Here is a 19,125-nt window from a genome sequence, read left to right as displayed (position 1 = left end):
TTCATAATGCAGGCTTTATCTATCAAGGTACAAAGATATGGAATTCTCTGCCTAATCCATTAAGATAGATCCTACTGATTATCTTTTATTTCGTAAGCTATTGAAAGGATTTTTATTTAGTAAATCCCTTACTCACACTAGTTATTGCTAGCTCTCGGGCATGCCTGGAACCCTGCTCGTGTTATTCAATAGTAGTAAAGCTTGTGTACTGTATTATTACTACATATGCTAATACTAATTGTATTGTACTTTTTGTAAATGTCTATTGTTAGCCACATTGAACCCGAACTTGTTTGGGATAATGCGGGATATAAATAACATAAATAAAATAAAAATCTGTATATAAGAGGCAATTCATAAAGATATTTTATAAATTGTTTGGCAGAGCTAAAAACATATAATGTGGGTACAGCCAGGGGCAAACACCAGAGACTGGACCTCCCCTCTCCTTCCCACCCTATATTCTCCTCTGTTCTTGTCCTGTCACCCCTTTACCGTCAAAGTAAATCACTGAGACACAGGACTCGTATATTAAGAAGAAATGTAATTTATTGTGGCTGCAGCATTACAACATACAGTGGGGGAAATAAGTATTTGATCCCTTGCTGATTTTGTAAGTTTGCCCACTGACAAAGACATGAGCAGCCCATAATTGAAGGGTAGGTTATTGGTAACAGTGAGAGATAGCACATCACAAATTAAATCCGGAAAATCACATTGTGGAAAGTATATGAATTTATTTGCATTCTGCAGAGGGAAATAAGTATTTAATCCCTCTGGCAAACAAGACCTAATACTTGGTGGCAAAACCCTTGTTGGCAAGCACAGCGGTCAGACGTCTTCTGTAGTTGATGATGAGGTTTGCACACATGTCAGGAGGAATTTTGGTCCACTCCTCTTTGCAGATCATCTCTAAATCATTAAGAGTTCTGGGCTGTCGCTTGGCAACTCGCAGCTTCAGCTCCCTCCATAAGTTTTCAATGGGATTAAGGTCTGGTGACTGGCTAGGCCACTCCATGACCCTAATGTGCTTCTTCCTGAGCCACTCCTTTGTTGCCTTGGCTGAATGTTTTGGGTCATTGTCGTGCTGGAAGACCCAGCCACGACCCATTTTTAAGGCCCTGGCAGAGGGAAGGAGGTTGTCACTCAGAATTGTACGGTACATGGCCCCATCCATTCTCCCATTGATGCGGTGAAGTAGTCCTGTGCCCTTAGCAGAGAAACACCCCCAAAACATAACATTTCCACCTCCATGCTTGACAGTGGGGACGGTGTTCTTTGGGTCATAGGCAGCATTTCTCTTCCTCCAAACACGGCGAGTTGAGTTCATGCCAAAGAGCTCAATTTTTGTCTCATCTGACCACAGCACCTTCTCCCAATCACTCTCGGCATCATCCAGGTGTTCACTGGCAAACTTCAGACGGGCCGTCACATGTGCCTTCCGGAGCAGGGGGACCTTGCGGGCACTGCAGGATTGCAATCCGTTATGTCGTAATGTGTTACCAATGGTTTTCGTGGTGACAGTGGTCCCAGCTGCCTTGAGATCATTGACAAGTTCCCCCTTGTAGTTGTAGGCTGATTTCTAACCTTCCTCATGATCAAGGATACCCCACGAGGTGAGATTTTGCGTGGAGCCCCAGATCTTTGTCGATTGACAGTCATTTTGTACTTCTTCCATTTTCTTACTATGGCACCAACAGTTGTCTCCTTCTCGCCCAGCGTCTTACTGATGGTTTTGTAGCCCATTCCAGCCTTGTGCAGGTGTATGATCTTGTCCCTGACATCCTTAGACAGCTCCTTGCTCTTGGCCATTTTGTAGAGGTTAGAGTCTGACTGATTCACTGAGTCTGTGGACAGGTGTCTTTCATACAGGTGACCATTGCCGACAGCTGTCTGTCATGCAGGTAACGAGTTGATTTGGAGCATCTACCTGGTCTGTAGGGGCCAGATCTCTTACTGGTTGGTGGGGGATCAAATACTTATTTCCCTCTGCAGAATGCAAATAAATTCATATACTTTCCACAATGTGATTTTCCGGATTTAATTTGTGATGTGCTATCTCTCACTGTTACCAATAACCTACCCTTCAATTATGGGCTGCTCATGTCTTTGTCAGTGGGCAAACTTACAAAATCAGCAAGGGATCAAATACTTATTTCCCCCACTGTATCTTAACCACACTTTAATGCGTACATAATGAAGACAAATAACATTTCCTATTTGCAATCCCCTATCAAAACCTAACTTCATACTGTTGGTTGGTTAGCCGTAGAGACATACAGCTATTTACCCATTACATTACTTCAATATATTTTCTGAGTTGTGTATATGTATGGACCGTGAAAGTTCCAGCATGTCCCAAACATCTGCTCCACTTTTGGGGCTGCCGTAAAAGCACCTTCCCCATGTATTATCTTTGCGATTCCTTTATTTGTTGAGAAGCCCCCATTCCTTCAAAGTCTGGGGGTTGTGAACTGTTGAGCTATCCTCAATGCTCTGCATTCTTGTCCCCTCTGTAGAAGATGGGGACGAACAGTCTTTACCATCATCATTGCAAACAAACTGAACACCATAACAAGACTTAACTTTCTATAGTAGAGCGACATTTTCTTTTGACTATAATGCTGTGTGCTCTACTCAAGCTAACCTTCTGCCAATGCTATGATATGGTGCAATACCCCAAGACCTGTTTTTGAGGGTGTGTGGGGGAGGGTAATATTCCAAATTCTCATGGGTCAAACAAGTTACTTCAGAATAAGTGGTCCCAGCATTACTGATGAGCTTTTCACTTAGTATACTGGTTGGAGGAATGGCCAAAAAGATCTTTAGCACATATGCTCAAGTTTGGATGTTTGTTCATGTTGTTTCCACCACAGAATTGACCCTTCAGTTCTTAGTAAGCAGGGTTCGGCAATACATTTGTTGATTTCAGTTTCAATCTTACAAGGGGTTGAACTTGTGCCATCATAGCACACTTGAGAATTAGAGCTTGAAAATGACCTTTGATCCATTCATACAACGACTGGATGACCATTTCTGAAAAATACTTCCTTTGTGGCAATTTATATTTAGGTTCTAAAGCTGCTACTAACTTCTGGAAGCCAAAGTCTTCAACAATGGAGAAAGTCTGGACATCTACAGCTATCATTTTACTAATAGCTTTGTGAATCTTTTGGGCCTCTGGGCTATCTATCATCCACTGTTTTTTGTTTAAAATCAAATCTCTTACACTTTGTTGGTTTTCATTTATCCTGACTGTGGATGAGTACTATCACACTTCACCAACATAGATTTAAATTACTCAGTATGTTTGTGCTTTAAGTGGTTGTTTAAAGCGGAGGTTGTCAAATGTTTAGACTGACCGACACCATGCAAAATCATTGCTCTGCACATGCTGCAGATTTCTTTGCTCAGATCTTCATCCATAATAGTAAAGTATTTCCATACTGGACTTCTTTCATCCATTGCAGTATAAGAACATAAATATTGCCATAGTGGGACAGACCGAAGGGCCATCAAGCCCAGCATCCTGTTTCCAACCGTGGCCAATCCAGGTTACAAGTACCTGGCAAGAACCTAAAACAGTATAATACATTTTATACTGCTTATCCTAGAAACAGGGAGTGGATTTTCCCCAAGTCCATCTTAATAATGGCTTATGGACTTATGCCCCCTAGTCCTAATAATTTTGGAAAGAGTTACCAAGCGGTTCACATCTACTCGTTCCACTCATTATTTTATAGACCTGTATCATTTCTCCTCTCAGCCATCTTTTCTCCAAGCTGAAGAGTCCTAGCCGCTTTAGCCTTTCCTATTAGGGAAATTGTCCCATCCCTTTTATCATTTTCATTGCCCTTCTCTGTACCTTTTCTATTTCCACTATATCTTTTTTGAGATGCGGTGAGCAGAATTGTACACCAGGTCTCAGAGATTGCTTTTATACCTAATTTTTCATTTAGTGCAATTTATTCTAATTCTCCCATCTTATTTCTTAGTCTTTGGGCATTTGGATATAGACATTTCAAACTATTTGTTATTCCTATTTACATCTTGCTCAGCAGTTGACAGTGATAATTTGGAATCTTGAGAGGCTATCTGCTTATTATTTAAAGACATCTGGTCTACTATGGTCTCTATTGCGACCTTGTTTAGCAATCAGTTATACCGAAACACGGCTCCGTGTTATCTCTGTGATTTCTTTTTTAACGATAAATTTTATTAAACACTGTATAACATTAGACAACATATTGATGGAAACCAAGTAACACACATAAGTGGTCACTTTCCATATAACACCCCCCCCCCCCCCCCCCCACACACACTACTAGCAATTTATTTCCTTTTAAGACAAACGTTAACTTCTCAAACTTATAAGTCTCCATACATATTTCCAACCAAGCCTCTCTGGAAGGACTGTGCTAAGTATTCCACTGTCTAGCAATATCCATTTTGGCTGCTAGGATCAAGATTGTAGCTAACGAGTGCTTATATCATTTATTTGAATCATCTGGTAGTACTCCCAGCAAGCATTTCAAAAGATTGTGTCCCCATTGCTCAGTTGTCTATTATTGTCCACACCTCCATCCAAAAAGATATAATAACCGGACAGTCCCACCATAGATGTTCATAAGTACCAGTTTGGCCACATTGATGCCAGCAAAGACCTGTCTCAGAGTTGAACATGCAAGACGGTTGAACTGGTGTCCAATATAACCTGTGAAGTAGTTTAAACTGAACTTGGTTGTAGTCAGTAACCAGGGAACAATTGTTTACATACCCAGCAATCTTTTTCCAGGTCTCTGTATCCAAACTATAGCCCAACTAATGTTCCCAAGCCTTCTGATAAGGAAAAGGAGGTTAATTGCAATTTTAAAAGGAACTTGATGTTGTTCCTGTGTGGTGAGATGTAAACAATATGCCTCTGTTTTGTCAATGTTGATCTTAAAGCCTGACACTTTCCACCAACAGGTGAGAAAGAGAGGCTACTGGATCCTCCATAAATATGAGTGTATCATCTGCATACAAAAGTAGTTTATGGGCTTCCCCAGCTGTTGTGATTGGTCTAATGTGATGGTTTGCTCTGATCTTTCTTTCCAGAGGCTCCAATGCAAGGGCAACATAGGACACCCCTGTCTAGTTCCCCTGTGTAGTCTGAAATCCTCAGAAAGGACTCCATTGATGACTATAGAACTTTTGGGCTGAGCAAATAATGCTCGTACCCATGTACTGAATAGCCCATCTGATCTACAACTTCAAACAGAAATCTCCATTCTACCCAATTGAATGCCTTGTTGGTATCCACAGCAATACACAGTCCTTTTCACTTTTCTCTGTTGCAGGCAAGTGATAAGATCAGGTGCCTTCCTCACGTTATTTCCCAATTGTCTATCGTTGACAAAACCCATTTGATCCCAGTGTATGAGGCTGGGTAAAATATCTTCAAATCTATTAGTAGTTTTGCAAAACTTTTCATATCTATGTTCAACAAGGCTATGGGCCAATAACTTGAACATAGTGTCAGGTCCTTGCCCAGTTTTGGCAAAACAACTATGTTGACACTATTCATAGAAGGAGGCATAGAGCTGTTAACTAATATCGGATTAAAAATGTAAGCCAAGAGTCCCATAACTCCTACAGCTAGGATTTTATAATAGTCACCAGGGAAACCATCTGGTCCAAGAGATTTACTTTTCAGAAGATTTTTAATAACCGAAGCTATCTCTTGAGGAGAAAAAGGAGTTTTTAGCTGACATAGTAACATAGAGGGGCATTATCGAACGTGGCCGGCCAAATAGATTGCCGGTGATCTATGTTGGCGGCGGCGCTACAGCTGGTCGGAACCGTATTATCAAAAAAGATGGCCGGCCATCTCTTTTGTTCGATAATACGGTTTAGCCCGGCCAAATGCGGTGGAGTTCGCAGGGTTTGAGATGGCCGGGTTTGTTTTTCAGCGATAATGGAAAGTTATGTCGGCCATCTCAAACCCCAGCCAAATTCAAGGCATTTGGCCGTGGGAGGTCCCAGCATTTTTAGTGCACTGGCCCCCCTGACATGCCAGGACACCAACCAGCCACCCTAGGGGTCACTGCGCTGGACTTCAGAAAAGCTCCCACGTGCATAGATCCCTTACTTTGGGAGCTGAGCCCCCCAAACCCACTACCCACAAATGTACTGCACCCACTAAAATTGTTCCAGGGACATGCATACAGCCTCTAGGACTTATTGCTGCTGTATAACTTTGGCATACCAGTTCACACCTGAAGACTAATCTCTCTGAACAAGTCCTTTCTTGAAATAAGCACGTTTCCTCACAGTTAACTGCAGATCAGAGGTTGTGCCCCACTGGCAAAGAGTCTTCTGGTACTAAGATTAGCAGTAGGTCAGAGCTGGCACAATGGTGTACAATGCCCTCTTTCAGCACCATGCAAGGTCAGAACTACGTTCTCTAATGTGGGTAACACAGGAAAGGGATCTAAAAGTGGCTTACAAAAATGGCCACTACCGGCTGGACTACAACAGGAAACAAAACAGGGCACACTCTGACCCAGTTAGCAGGGGGGGAAAAGCACCATGGGAGTAGAGCCCAGTACCCTACACCCACCACAATGCATTGCTATTGTGACTCTGCAGGGCACCTAACAGAAAAGGTGTCACACTCACCCGAGTGCCACATCGCAACCAGGGAAAGGCTGTCGGAGGATACAACACATTCTGCTGTCATGGAGGTGGGTACAGCATTTGAGGCTGGCATACAGGCTGGCAAAAAAGGTTTTTAGTTTTATTTTTTTAGTTTGGAAGGAGATTGGTGACCACTGGGGGAGTATGGGGAGGTCATACCCCATTCCCTCCAGTGGTCATCTGGTCAGTTGGGGCACCTTTTTGAGGCTTGGTCATGAAAATAAATGGACCAAGTAAAGCCGGCGAAATACTGCTTAACACCGCTTTGTTTTTTTCCATTATCGGCGAAAGCCGGCCATCTGGTAGCCACGCCCATGCCCGGCCATGTCCCGCCTTCGCTGCCGAAGCGACGGGAAAGCGGCGATGCAGTCAAAAATGCCGCTTTTGATTATACCGATTTCGCCACTTTAAAAAAATTGCCGACCATCTCCCGATTTGTGTCGGAAGATGGCTGGCGATCACTTTCGATTATAAGCTCGATAGTAACATAGTAGATGACGGCAGAAAAAGACCTGCACGGTCCATCTAATCTGCCCAACAAGATAAACTCATATGTGCTACTTCTTGTGTATACCTTACCTTGATTTGTATCTGCCATTTTCAGGACACAGACCGTAGAGGTCTTGCCCAGAACTAGCCCCACCACCCAAACACTAGCCCCGCCTCCCAATCTCGGCTAAGCTTCTGAGGATCCATTCCTTCTGCACAGGATTCCTTTATGTTTATCCCACGCATGCTTGAATTCCGCTACCATTTTCATCTCCACCACCTCCCGCGGGAGGGCATTCCAAGTATCTACCACTCTCTCTGTGAAAAAATACTTCCTGACATTTTTCTTGAGTCTGCCCCCCTTCACTCTCATATCATGTCCTCTCGTTCTACCGCACTCCCATCTCCGGAAAAGGTTCATTTGCAGATTAATACCTTTCAAATATTTGAACGTCTGTATCATATCACCCGTTTCTCCTTTCCTCCAGGGTATACATGTTCAGGTCCGCAAGTCTCTCCTCATATGTCTTGTAACGCAAATCCCATACCATTCTCGTAGCTTTTCTTTGCACCGCTTCCATTTTTTTTACATCCTTAGCAAGGTATGGCCTCCAGAACTGAACACAATACTCCAGGTGGGGCCTCACCAATGACTTATACAGGGGCATCAACACCTCTTTTCTTCTGCTGGTCATACCTCTCTCTATACAGCCTAGCAACCTTCTGGCTATGGCCACTGCCTTGTCACACTGTTTCGTCGCCTTCATCACCCCAAGATCCCTCTCCCCGTCTGTAACTATCAACTCTCCCCGCCTAACACATACTTCTCCCGTGGATTTCTACGCCCTAAGTGCATCACTTTGCATTTCTTCGCATTGAATTTTAATTGCCAAACCTTAGACCATTCTTCTAGTTTCCGCAGATCCTTTTTCATGTTTTCCACTCCCTCCCCGGTGTCCACTCTGTTACAAATCTTAGTATCGTTCGCAAAATGGCAAACTTTACCTTCTAACCCTTCGGCAATGTCACTCACAAATATATTGAACAGAATCGGTCCCAGCACCGATCCCTGAGGCACTCCACTACTCACCTTCCCCTTCTCTGAGCGAATTCCATTCACCACCACCCTCTGGTTTCTGTCTCGTCAACCAGTTCCTTATCCAGTTCACCACTTCAGGTCCTATCTTCAGCCTGTCCAGTTTATTCTATCAAGTTCAGTAATAGATTGAAGGTCTGCTTTCTTAACATATTTGGAGATGGCTACATCAGAACACTTCAACTCTGAAGAGTATAAGGTTTTGTAAAAGTCACCAAGTGCTGCATCTATGTCTTGATGAGAGAATTTACCCTTCTCCTGTGACCCCACTATTTTCTTAACCCAGCGTACGTTTTGTTGTTCTCCGAGCTGCCAAGCTAGAGGTTTCCCTACTCTGTTGCCCCCTTCTAAGTAGTCCCATTTGGTCCATCTGAATAAAAACTGAATCTTATTAATATCTAGAATGTCTAGTTATCCTTTCAATTGGAGCATTTGAGCATGGATAGGTGACGTATGATTTGCTTCATGAAGGCATTGTAAGTGTTGTATTTGCTCAAGAAGGTGTTGCCTATTTTTAGCAGCCGCCCTTGTATTGCTAATTTAATAAGCACACCCCACCCCCGCATGTAGACTTTACCTGCATCCCAAACCATTGCCAAGCTAAGTATTTCATGTTTTATTAGTAGTTAGGTATTCAACCCATTGCTCTAAGAGCTGCTGTTGCACCTCTGGGGTTTACAACAAGTCTATGACAAAATTATGGGGAGGTATTGGGTTCCGTAATTTATGCCTTTAAATATCAGGCAGCGGTATTGAAAGCTGTTTGGGAGTTTTATATGGAACATCCCCCAGTTCGCTGGATTAGATTTGAGAATGCTAATCTGGACTCTTATGTTGGCTGTCCAGGCTCCAGAGTGCTTATGGGATGATGTTACTTGTAAAACCCCAGTTACTATAGCATGGTCAGAGATTAAGATTGGATAAATTTCCAGCTGGGGCCATCTGTGCAGCGCCTTACGCTCCATAAAAATGTAGTCTAAGAATATTTACCTGACTATATGTATACTGTTTATTTCCCGGATTATGCAGTCTCCAAATATCCTCTAAAAATATCTATATAAGGAATCCTGAAGGTTTTTCCCTTCCCTTTCTGCCTTCCTACTAGTTCCATGTTATCTATCTGCCTTTCCCAAGTTCATATCTCCTGCCAAAATGAGATCGTCCACCATATGTTGTTTAACACTCTTTAAAGTTTTATTTAAAAAATAGTGTACTTTCAGACCATTAGGGACATATGCATTAAGAATGTTGCCTTCCCACATATCCACTTTGCCAGTCACCCACGCCAATCTGTCCTGGTCATCGCTGCCCTGGTTATATATTTCAGAAAGAACATGCTTTCTAACTATATTTGCAACCCCTCTCTTTTTAGATTCAGCTGCAGAGGCCTGTAATAGTATCCAATCCTCTCCTTGAAACCTATCAGAATCTGCTGCATTTAATTTAGTTTCCTGGTTCAGGGCCATGTCAACCTAAAGGGATTTCAAATGTTTTAGGACTCTTCCTTTTGAGAGGACTATTAATGCCACCCACATTCCAGATGGCTATTTTCAGTTCACTTGATGCCATCATCACCTCATTCCCAAGAAAAACTCCACCCCAGCTCAAACTTACTCCTCCATATCACACCACCCTGAATGATATTAAAGACATATCCTCCCTTCCGCCCCCTCCCCTATTCCTAATCTACTTCATTGCTCCAAATAACCTCATCCCTTCCCTAGTGGCCTGCTCCCCCCCCCCCCACTCAGAAAAATTATCGATAACATTTTATAGATAGCAAAGAGATTAGAAAACTCTGAATTTAGAACAAGAGCTTCTCCAGATTCACCAATTTCATAATGGCCTGTCCAGTCAAACCTTATGTGCCACAAAAGTTGTAACACCTAAAGTTCCACCAAATTATCTCCTAGAAAAGAGATGAAGGATTTAGTAGAGTGGGATCTCCATTCCTTCATCTCCTGTGTCTTCATCAGAATTTGAATGCTTTCCAGAATCCTCTGTGGAGCGTGCTTTTTCCACTGTGTTCAGATTGTAATAGAGAAGTGCCTGACACCCTTCCTGCATCCAATGTCAGAAGGCTCTACTTGAGGTAGGCGATCAGGAGTAGACAACACAGATGTTATATAAGGATGCCATTCTCCAGAAGACTGCATACCTCGATGGCCCCACTATGGTTTAGAGGGGAGGGCCCCTTTTTTTAATGAGAAGGATTTCAAGCCACTAGGTTTAAAACGCCAAATAGACTCTTTTCATTGTTTACAAGTGTAATCCAGACTTATTTTAAAATATAATAATTTTTATTATAAAACACTAAAAAAAAAAATACAAACAGCTGAAGAACCAAGAAAACAAGCCAAGAACAACGAGTGGGTCTCCACCTGCCTCCATCTGTCTCCACCTGTGCAGGGCCCCTGGGACCATCCATCATCGTACCTGTCCCCGAGGCGACGTGGATTTGACGTCATCCTTGTCGGCACTGAGGAGCCTTGATGACAAGCTTCAGGTGAAGGCCAAGAAGCATCGTCATTGATCGCCCTCAACGCATGGTGCCGGGAGCTCTGGTTCATTGATGGATTCAGCACCCAAGAAGCGTCGATGCAGGAAGGACCGCTTCTCCATACAGGAGGTGCCAATGAGTCGGTCTTCCAGCAGCTAAGAACCAGCTCCCAAATCGACCTGAGCCTGAACGAGCACCCCAGCCTTTCCTGGTGTCGGCCCTCAATGAGCGCATCCAGGCCTTGCTCCCTGAGCTTCTGGATGGCTTTTTGCTACTGTGTGCATCAGCATTGGGGGGTGCTTGCACCTACTCTGCCTCCCGTTGTGGCCCTGCTTGTCCCTCAGCCTGCTGTGTGGCATCCAACACTGATGTCGCATTTGGCTCCGCTGTCGACTGCCACCCAAGCCATCGCTTCCTCAAAGTCTGTGAAGGAAGCTTCGCCAGAGACGATGCCATTCTTGAGGACATAGCTCCTCCATGTCGAGGTAGGTTAGGTCTCGAAACTCCCACCATGAGGTATTGTCTGACACTGAGGAGGAGTGCTCATGGGATTCACAGGATGATCCAAGGTACTTTACCTTAGATGAGTCCTATGGAATTCCCTCTGAACCCTCCCCTCCACATGAAAGGAGAAAGTCTCCTCTAGAAAGCCTTTCATTCCCTTCTTTTGTTGAGGAAATAGTAGTGGCCATTCCATTTCCTTTGGATGAGCCCAGGGCCAAGATGCTCAAGGTCCTGGGCTACACTTCTTCTTCTAGGGAGGCTGTGACTGTCTCTCTCCATGAGATACTCCATGAAGTCCTCGTTCAGAACTGGGAAACCCCTCTGTCATTCCCGGCCATTCCCAAGAAGATTGATACTATGTACCGGATCCATAGCACACCTGCCTTAAGCCTCAGTTGCCTCACAATTCCATGGTAGTGGAATCCTCTCTCAAAAGAGCCAGGAGTTCTAGAGACTATGCCTCGGCGCCCCCAGACAGAGAAGCTAGGACTTTGGATTCTTTGGGGAATGGATCCTCAGAAGCTTAGCTGAGATTAGGTGGCAGAGCCGGTGGTGGGAGGCGGGGCTGGTGGTTGGGAGGCGAGGATGTTGCTGGGCAGACTTATACGGTCTGTCCCAGAGCCGGTGGTTGGGAGGCAGGGATAGTGCTGGGCAGACTTATATGGTCTGTGCCCTGAAAATGACAGATACAAATCAAGGTAAGGTATACACAAAAAGTAGCACATATGAGTTTATCTTGTTGGGCAGACTGGATGGACCATGCAGGTCTTTTTCTGCCATAATCTACTATGTTACTATGGTTTTTTTTTTGGGGGGGGGGGGAATATGTTCCAGGCCTCTATGCTCGTGTCACGTATCCAGTCTTACTAGCTCTTCATGAGCTTTTACTTGTGGGACTCAGTGCACAAGATGCTTGACTTAGCAGACTCTCTCCCACTGGAGCAGGCTGTCACTTCGCCAGCTGGCCAAGTAGCAGAAGGTGTGTCAAAAGTTCTTGGCCGGGGCACTTACAACACTTTGATGTGGCGTCCTGGATCTCTGCCTAAAGTATAGCAATGCGCATACTCATAGCTGCATGTTTCTGACTTGGAAAAGTCGGTTCAGCAGAGGTTGGCAGATGCCCCATGCCGGGGGGGGGATAACCTTTTTAGAGAGAAGGTTGAAGAGGTCGCAGACCAGATCATGAAACATACTGATACCATCTCTTCTCTGTTCCGTCAGATGCCTGCTACATCTGCCTCTACATCTAGGAGATCTTTTGGCAAGTCGAGGAGGGGTCCTTATTTCTCTCAGAGACGTAGGTATGCCTCCTTTTCTTGCCAGCCTTTTCAGGCTCAGCCCCAGCCTGCTCCTTCTTGTAAACATCGTACGCCCAAGGCCCCTGCTGCTCCCCAGTCAAAGAAAGGGACGTGCTTTTGACGGGCTCCAGCAAAGCATAGCCGCAGTACCAGTGCCTGTTCCGGACGACTTACGAGTTGGGGGGAATCTGAAAGCTTTTCATGAAATGTGGCCCTTTGTGTCCTCCAACCTGTGGGCTCTCCAAATAGTCTGTCTCAGATATGCCCTCAATTGGTATCAGAAACCACCAAATTGCCCACCGAGAGCTATTTCTTTCAGCTCTCTACACAAGAAGGTACTTGCAGAGGAACTCTCAGCCCTTCTGAAGGCTCATACGGTCGAGCCAGTTCCACCAGGGAAAGAAGGGCGGGGATTCTATTCCAGGTACTTCCTTGTGCAAAAGAAAACGGGGGATATGTTCCATCCTAGACCTAAGGGCCCTGAACAAATTCCTGGTCAAAGAAAAGTTCAGGATGGTTTCCCTGGGCACCCTTCTCCCCATGATTCATGAATCACGTGAACTATATGTTACAAATTGGACTTTTCCTGAAGGAGAAAGGAAACATCCTACTCACCCCCATACCCAAAGATGCAAAGAAAAGTGCTAGTGAACTAACCAACTACAGGCCAGTAGCATCCATTCCCTTAATAACCAAACTAACAGTGACCAAACAACTCACAAACTACTTAAACAAATTCTTAATACTAAACGACTCCCAGTCAGGTTTTCGGTCTAACCATAGCACCGAAACAGTACTAGTTACTCTCATGAATAAGTTCAAACAAACGATTGCAACTGGCAAGAATATACTACTTCTGCAATTTGACATGTCTAGCGCCTTTGACATGGTTGATCATGGTATACTACTACGTATCCTCGAGTACTTCGGAATTGGAGGCAATGTTCTCAGTTGGTTCAAGGGGTTCCTAACCACATGATCATACCAAGTGACATCTAATTCGACTACATCAGCTACATGGATACCTGAATGCGGAGTTCCACAGGGATCCCCCCTCTCACCGACCTTATTCAACCTAATGATGATACCCTTGGCCAAACTACTATCAAACCAAAACCTCAACCTATACATATACGCAGACGACGTAACGATCTACATCCCATTTAAACAAGATTTAAAGGAAATTTCCAATAACATCAACCAAAGCCTACATATCATGCATTCATGGGCGGATGCATTTCAACTGAAACTCAATGCAGAAAAAACCCAATGCCTAATCCTCACCTCTCAACATAATACGAACAAATTTACCACCATTAACACATCAAAATTGAACCTTCCAATTTCGGATACCCTAAAAATTCTTGGAGTTACCATTGATCGACACCTAACTCTTGAGAGTCACGCGAAAAACACAACCAAGAAGATGTTCCACTCAATGTGGAAACTAAAAAGAGTAAGACCTTTCTTCCCAAGGACCGTCTTCCGCAACTTGGTACAATCAATGGTACTCAGTCATCTAGACTACTGCAACGCACTATACGCTGGCTGCAAAGAACAAACTTCAGACAGCTCAGAACACTGCAGCTAGACTCATATTCGGAAAAACAAAATATGAAAGTGCGAAACCCCTACGAGAAAAGCTACACTGGCTCCCACTTAAAGAACGCATCACGTTCAAAATATGTACCCTAGTTCACAAAATCATTCACGGAGATGCCCCATCCTACATGTCAGACCTGATAGACTTATCACCCAGGAATGCAAAAGAATCATCCCGCACATTCCTCAATCTTCACTTCCCCAACTGTAAAGGTCTAAAATACAAACTAATGCATGCGTCAGCCTTTTCCTACTTGAGCACACAATTCTGGAACGCACTGCCGCGCAGCCTGAAAACGATCTATAAATTAACTAACTTCCGCAAACAACTGAAGACCCATCTCTTCAACAAGGCATACCACAAAGATCAGCAAATGTGAACTCCTACACATATATCCAGAATTGTCTTATAATATTTGCTTGCTACACTACTATCATGTTTTATCATTATCATGTTACCCAATATCCTTATGTAATACTAAATGCATATTCTCTTATATATTTCCACCATTCATGATGTATTGTAAGCCACATTGAGCCTGCAAAGAGGTGGGAAAATGTGGGATACAAATGCAATAAAATAAATAAATGATTCAGGAAAACGATTGGCTATGCTGTCTGGACTTAAAGGATGCATATACTCACATCCAGATACTTCTAGCCCACCTGAAGTATCTAAGATTTCGACTGGGAACACACTACCAGTACCGTCTGTTGCCTTTTGGCCTCGCGTCAGCTCCCAGGGTTTTCACCAAATTTCTAGTGGTAGTTGCAGCATCCCTACTCAGACTGGGAGTTCATGTGCTTCCTTCTCTTGACAATTGGCTGGTGAAGAGCACTTTGGAGGACGATGCTCAGGAGTCCATGTGGAGGACTGTTCGGGTGTCTAAGCTACTGGGGTTCATTTAAACTACCCAGATTTCCACCTTTGCAGTGCCCAACAATTGGAGTTAATAGGAGCCCTGCTCAACACACAGACGGTTTGAGCTTACCTTCCAGGACCAAGAGCGGACACTCATCGCCCTGGTGTCTCAGGTTCAAGCTTCTCAGCAGGACACGGCTCTGCATATATTGAGGCTGTTGGGCCACATGACTTCCACAGTTTACGTGACTCCCATGACACACCTCCACATGAGATCTGCCCAAAGGACCCTAGCTTCTCAGTGGTATCAAGCCATATGGAATCTGAAAGATGTCATCCAAGTGTCTCCAGAGTTTGTTCGCTCACTTCACTGGTGGACCATTTGATCCAATTTGACTCTGGGACTTCCATTCCAATTGCCTCAGCTGTAAAAAGTGCTCATGATGGATGCAACCATCCTGGGTTGGGGAGCTCATGTGGATGGGCTTCACACTGAGGGTGTTTGGTCCTCCCAGGAAATGAATCTTCAGATCAGTTTCCTGGAGCTCCGGGTAATCTGAAACACTCTAAAGGCTTTCAGAGATTGGCTCGCTCACCAAATTGTTCTCACTCAAACAGACAACCAGGTTGCTATGTATCACAGCAACAATCAGGGGGGCACTGGATCACATCCTCTGTGTCAGGAGGCCGTCTGGATGTGGCATTGGGCTCAACATCACGGCGTGTACCTACGAGCCACTTTTCTGGCGGACAAAAACAACAACCTGGCCAACAACCTGAGCAGGGGTGTGCAACCACAGAAGTGGTCTCTCAAACATGACTGTTGTCCGCAAGGTCTTTCAAATGTGGGGTACCCCCTCGTTGGATCTCTTTGCCACTCAAATCAATCACAAAGTCCCTCAGTTCTGTTCCAGGCTTCAGGCCTAAGGCAGACTAGCATCAGATGCCTTCCTTCTCCATTGGGGGACAGGTCTGCTGTAAGCGTATCCTCACATACCTCTTGTGGGGAAGACTTTACTGAAACTCAAACAAGCCCTACATAAAAACTGCTTGAGTACCTCCTGCACCTTTCTGAGTCTGGTTTAAAAAACAACCCTGTAAGGGTTCATCTCAGTTGCAATTGGCACTTATCACCGTGTGGGAGATGAGTTCATCTTTGTCCAGCCTTTAGTTGTTCACTTCATGAGAGGTTTGTTGTTGACAAAGCACTCTGCCAAATCTCCCTGTTTTGTCATGGGATCTCAATGTAGTCCTCACCCAGCTAATGAAAGTTACTTTTGAGCCTCTGGATACATGTCATCTGTTGTTTTTGACCTGAAAAGTTGTGTTTCTGGTGGTTGTCATTTCATTTCACAGAGTCAGTGAGCTCTAGGCCCTGGTAGCTCATCCATTGTATATTAAGTTTCATCACAACCGAGTAGTCCTCTGCATGCACCCTAAGTTTCTTCCTAAGTTATTGTCAGAGTTCCATCTTAACCAGTCAGTTGTTCTGCCAACATTTTTCCCAAGACCTCATGCCCATTCTGGCGAAAGTGTACTGCATACTTTAGACTGCATGTGAGACTTAGCCTTCTATCTTGAGCGGACTAAAGGCCATAGACAGTCTGAATTTCAATTTTCAACCTAAAAGTCTAAAGTTGGTTTTCAGAACATCCATCTTTTACTTTTATGTCACTGCTACTTACATACACCAGAAGAACCAATTCCTTTTCAACACTCCCTAAAAGCCTATCTAGATGATACATGAGGTCAACTACCTTTTCACCGGGCAAGAGAGTTACAAGCGGTCCTCACACCTGCTGGTCATCTTGTCTAGTTGCCTAATGATTGAATTACCCAATACAACAGCACTCTTTACTCTTTCTTCTTGATTTATACACCTGGAGAGACATCCTTGATGTGAGAGGATACTGAATCAGATGAAGATTAGTCCATGCAATGTACGTATCCTAGGGGTTTGTTGAGTGATCACTCCCTAACAAAGGTAGTCTTTGGAGATGAACTGTTCTTGGGCTCTCACTATTTGGTACCTATAGAATTTCTACTTTTCTCAGACACGAGAGTATGAAACTAACTCCCCTTTAATCAAACTTTAGCCTCTGGTCCCCCTAGATCCCCAGGAGACACACACTCCTGATTGCTTCTGATTTCCCTCCTTAAGCCTCAAACACAGAAGAAAACAAACCTTCGTACTGGTAAAGCCAAAGCACAAAGTCAAAGCAAAGGAGACGAGATGGATGATGTCAAGAAACTTCTACTGGACTCGAAAAACTTCACAGCAAAATTTTATTAATAAAACCTGGACTCGACACGAGTCGTGTTTCGGCCACTCTGTCCTGCCTCAGGAGTCTCTGTATTAATATATAATGTTTTCTGGAAGAAGACACGATCTTCAAAAAATGTGTGCAGCAGAATGAAGTTGTGAATCAACAATCTCCTTGACTTGAAAGTGCGTCGTCACAACAAGTCGAGCACCATCGCAAAAACATCCTGAGGCAGGCCAGAGTGGCCGAAACATGACTCATGTCGAGTCCAGGTTTTATTAATAAACTTTTGCTGTGAAATTTTTCGAGTCCAGTAGAAGTTTCTTGACATCACCATCTTGTCTCCTTCGCTGTGACTTTGTGCTTTGGCTCCTCCTTAAGTCTCAGCATTCTATTAGGACAAGTTAGATGAGAAAAGGAAATCACTTGCCAAAATGGGCTGGTGCATTTTATAGACACAGACTCCTCTGAAAACATTTCCCAGTGGGGTAAAAAGGGGGGGTGTCTGGTATACTGCACACTCTTCTGCTCTGTTCTCATCACTCAGTGTCCATAGAAAGACTGATGCAGCTAGTAAGGGCCACTTTGTGATACCCTTACATTTAGTTTTGTTTTTTGATCAGTTGACAATGTATAATTATTTTTGAGTAGAAGCTGCACTAAATTAGATTGTAAACTCTTTGAGCAGGGACTGTCTTTCTGTGTATGGTGTACAGCGCTGCGTATGCCTTGTAGCGCTATATAAATAAGTAGTAGTAGTAAATGGCAAAGCAGTATATAACTATAGAAGTTTTAACTTTTTGCCTTTAATATTTGTGAAATATTTTTCATCAAGATAAGATTGAGGTTCTGTGTATTCTGCTACCAAACCTTGTATTCTGAGTATGAAAAAATCTGTGAGTTTTCGAAGGGCAAATCCTCCTATTTTGGATTGTTTCCTATGGAATCATGCACATGAAAAAGTTTTCTGGAAGTAGAAAAGGGCCTTTATGTGTGAATCTTACTTTTCTGTCTTTGGCTTTATTCACTTTCTGTGTTTACATCCTGGATTAAGTATGCCCATTATTTTCTCCACCCCATTGCACATTTGCATGATGCGGTCTGAAGGGTAGGCTGGCTTATATCACAAAAGGGATTTGTGGAGGAAAGATTTACAAGAGGCTACTAATGCATTTCTTGGCTCCTAACATGCACTATCCTAAAACCCTATTTAAAACAAATTCATGCAAACGTTTTGAGACACCCTTCCCTCCATGATGGTGATTTTTATCAATAAAAATATTTTTATTTGCTGGAGCTGATGAATATAGTTTGCTTAAAAACTTTTTTAATACTGGAATTTGGGCTACTGGAGATCTTCCACACAGAGACATCTCATCTCAGAGCAGAAGCTATGGGACAAGTGGGGTAGGGCTGTCTCAGGAGCACTTCTAGGTCTATATTTCAATCAGGTGAGTCTCAACTTATTTTAGTTCTCTGATCTTTATCTTGAATTGTTGACAAAGATTAGATGCTTCTTTCTTTTTACATTGATATTTGAAATGGTTACTTTTTTCTTTACCAGTTTTTCTTTTGTTTGTAGTAAGTAATATTTTCATTCTCCTGATCTAATATTTCTGAGCAACAGGCCCTTCTGTTATGTCATTCACCTCCTATTGTGCTCTTCAACTTCTTTTCTTTTTCTCCCATGTGTGATAAATTTCTTTTGCTTAGATAAGAATTGACTTAAGTACCTCATCTCCTGTCAGATTTCTGGCATTGTAAGCGTTTTCACTTCTTCAGGTTTTTCTTGTTTCAGTGGTGGAATGTGTCACGAGACATTAAAACTTTTC

At 43.6% G+C, this 19,125-nt stretch overlaps 1 protein-coding gene across 1 annotated transcript in view; it reads left to right on the top strand.

The window, feature by feature from the left end:
- Positions 1 to 19,125, top strand: part of CCDC171 (coiled-coil domain containing 171) — a 665,674-nt gene that overhangs the window by 555,749 nt on the left and 90,800 nt on the right.

Source organism: Microcaecilia unicolor, chromosome 2 (assembly GCF_901765095.1).
Source record: "Microcaecilia unicolor chromosome 2, aMicUni1.1, whole genome shotgun sequence".
Taxonomy (NCBI): domain Eukaryota; kingdom Metazoa; phylum Chordata; class Amphibia; order Gymnophiona; family Siphonopidae; genus Microcaecilia; species Microcaecilia unicolor.
The sequence above is the reverse complement of the archived record's forward strand: the minus strand, read 5'-3'. Positions and strand labels throughout refer to the sequence as shown.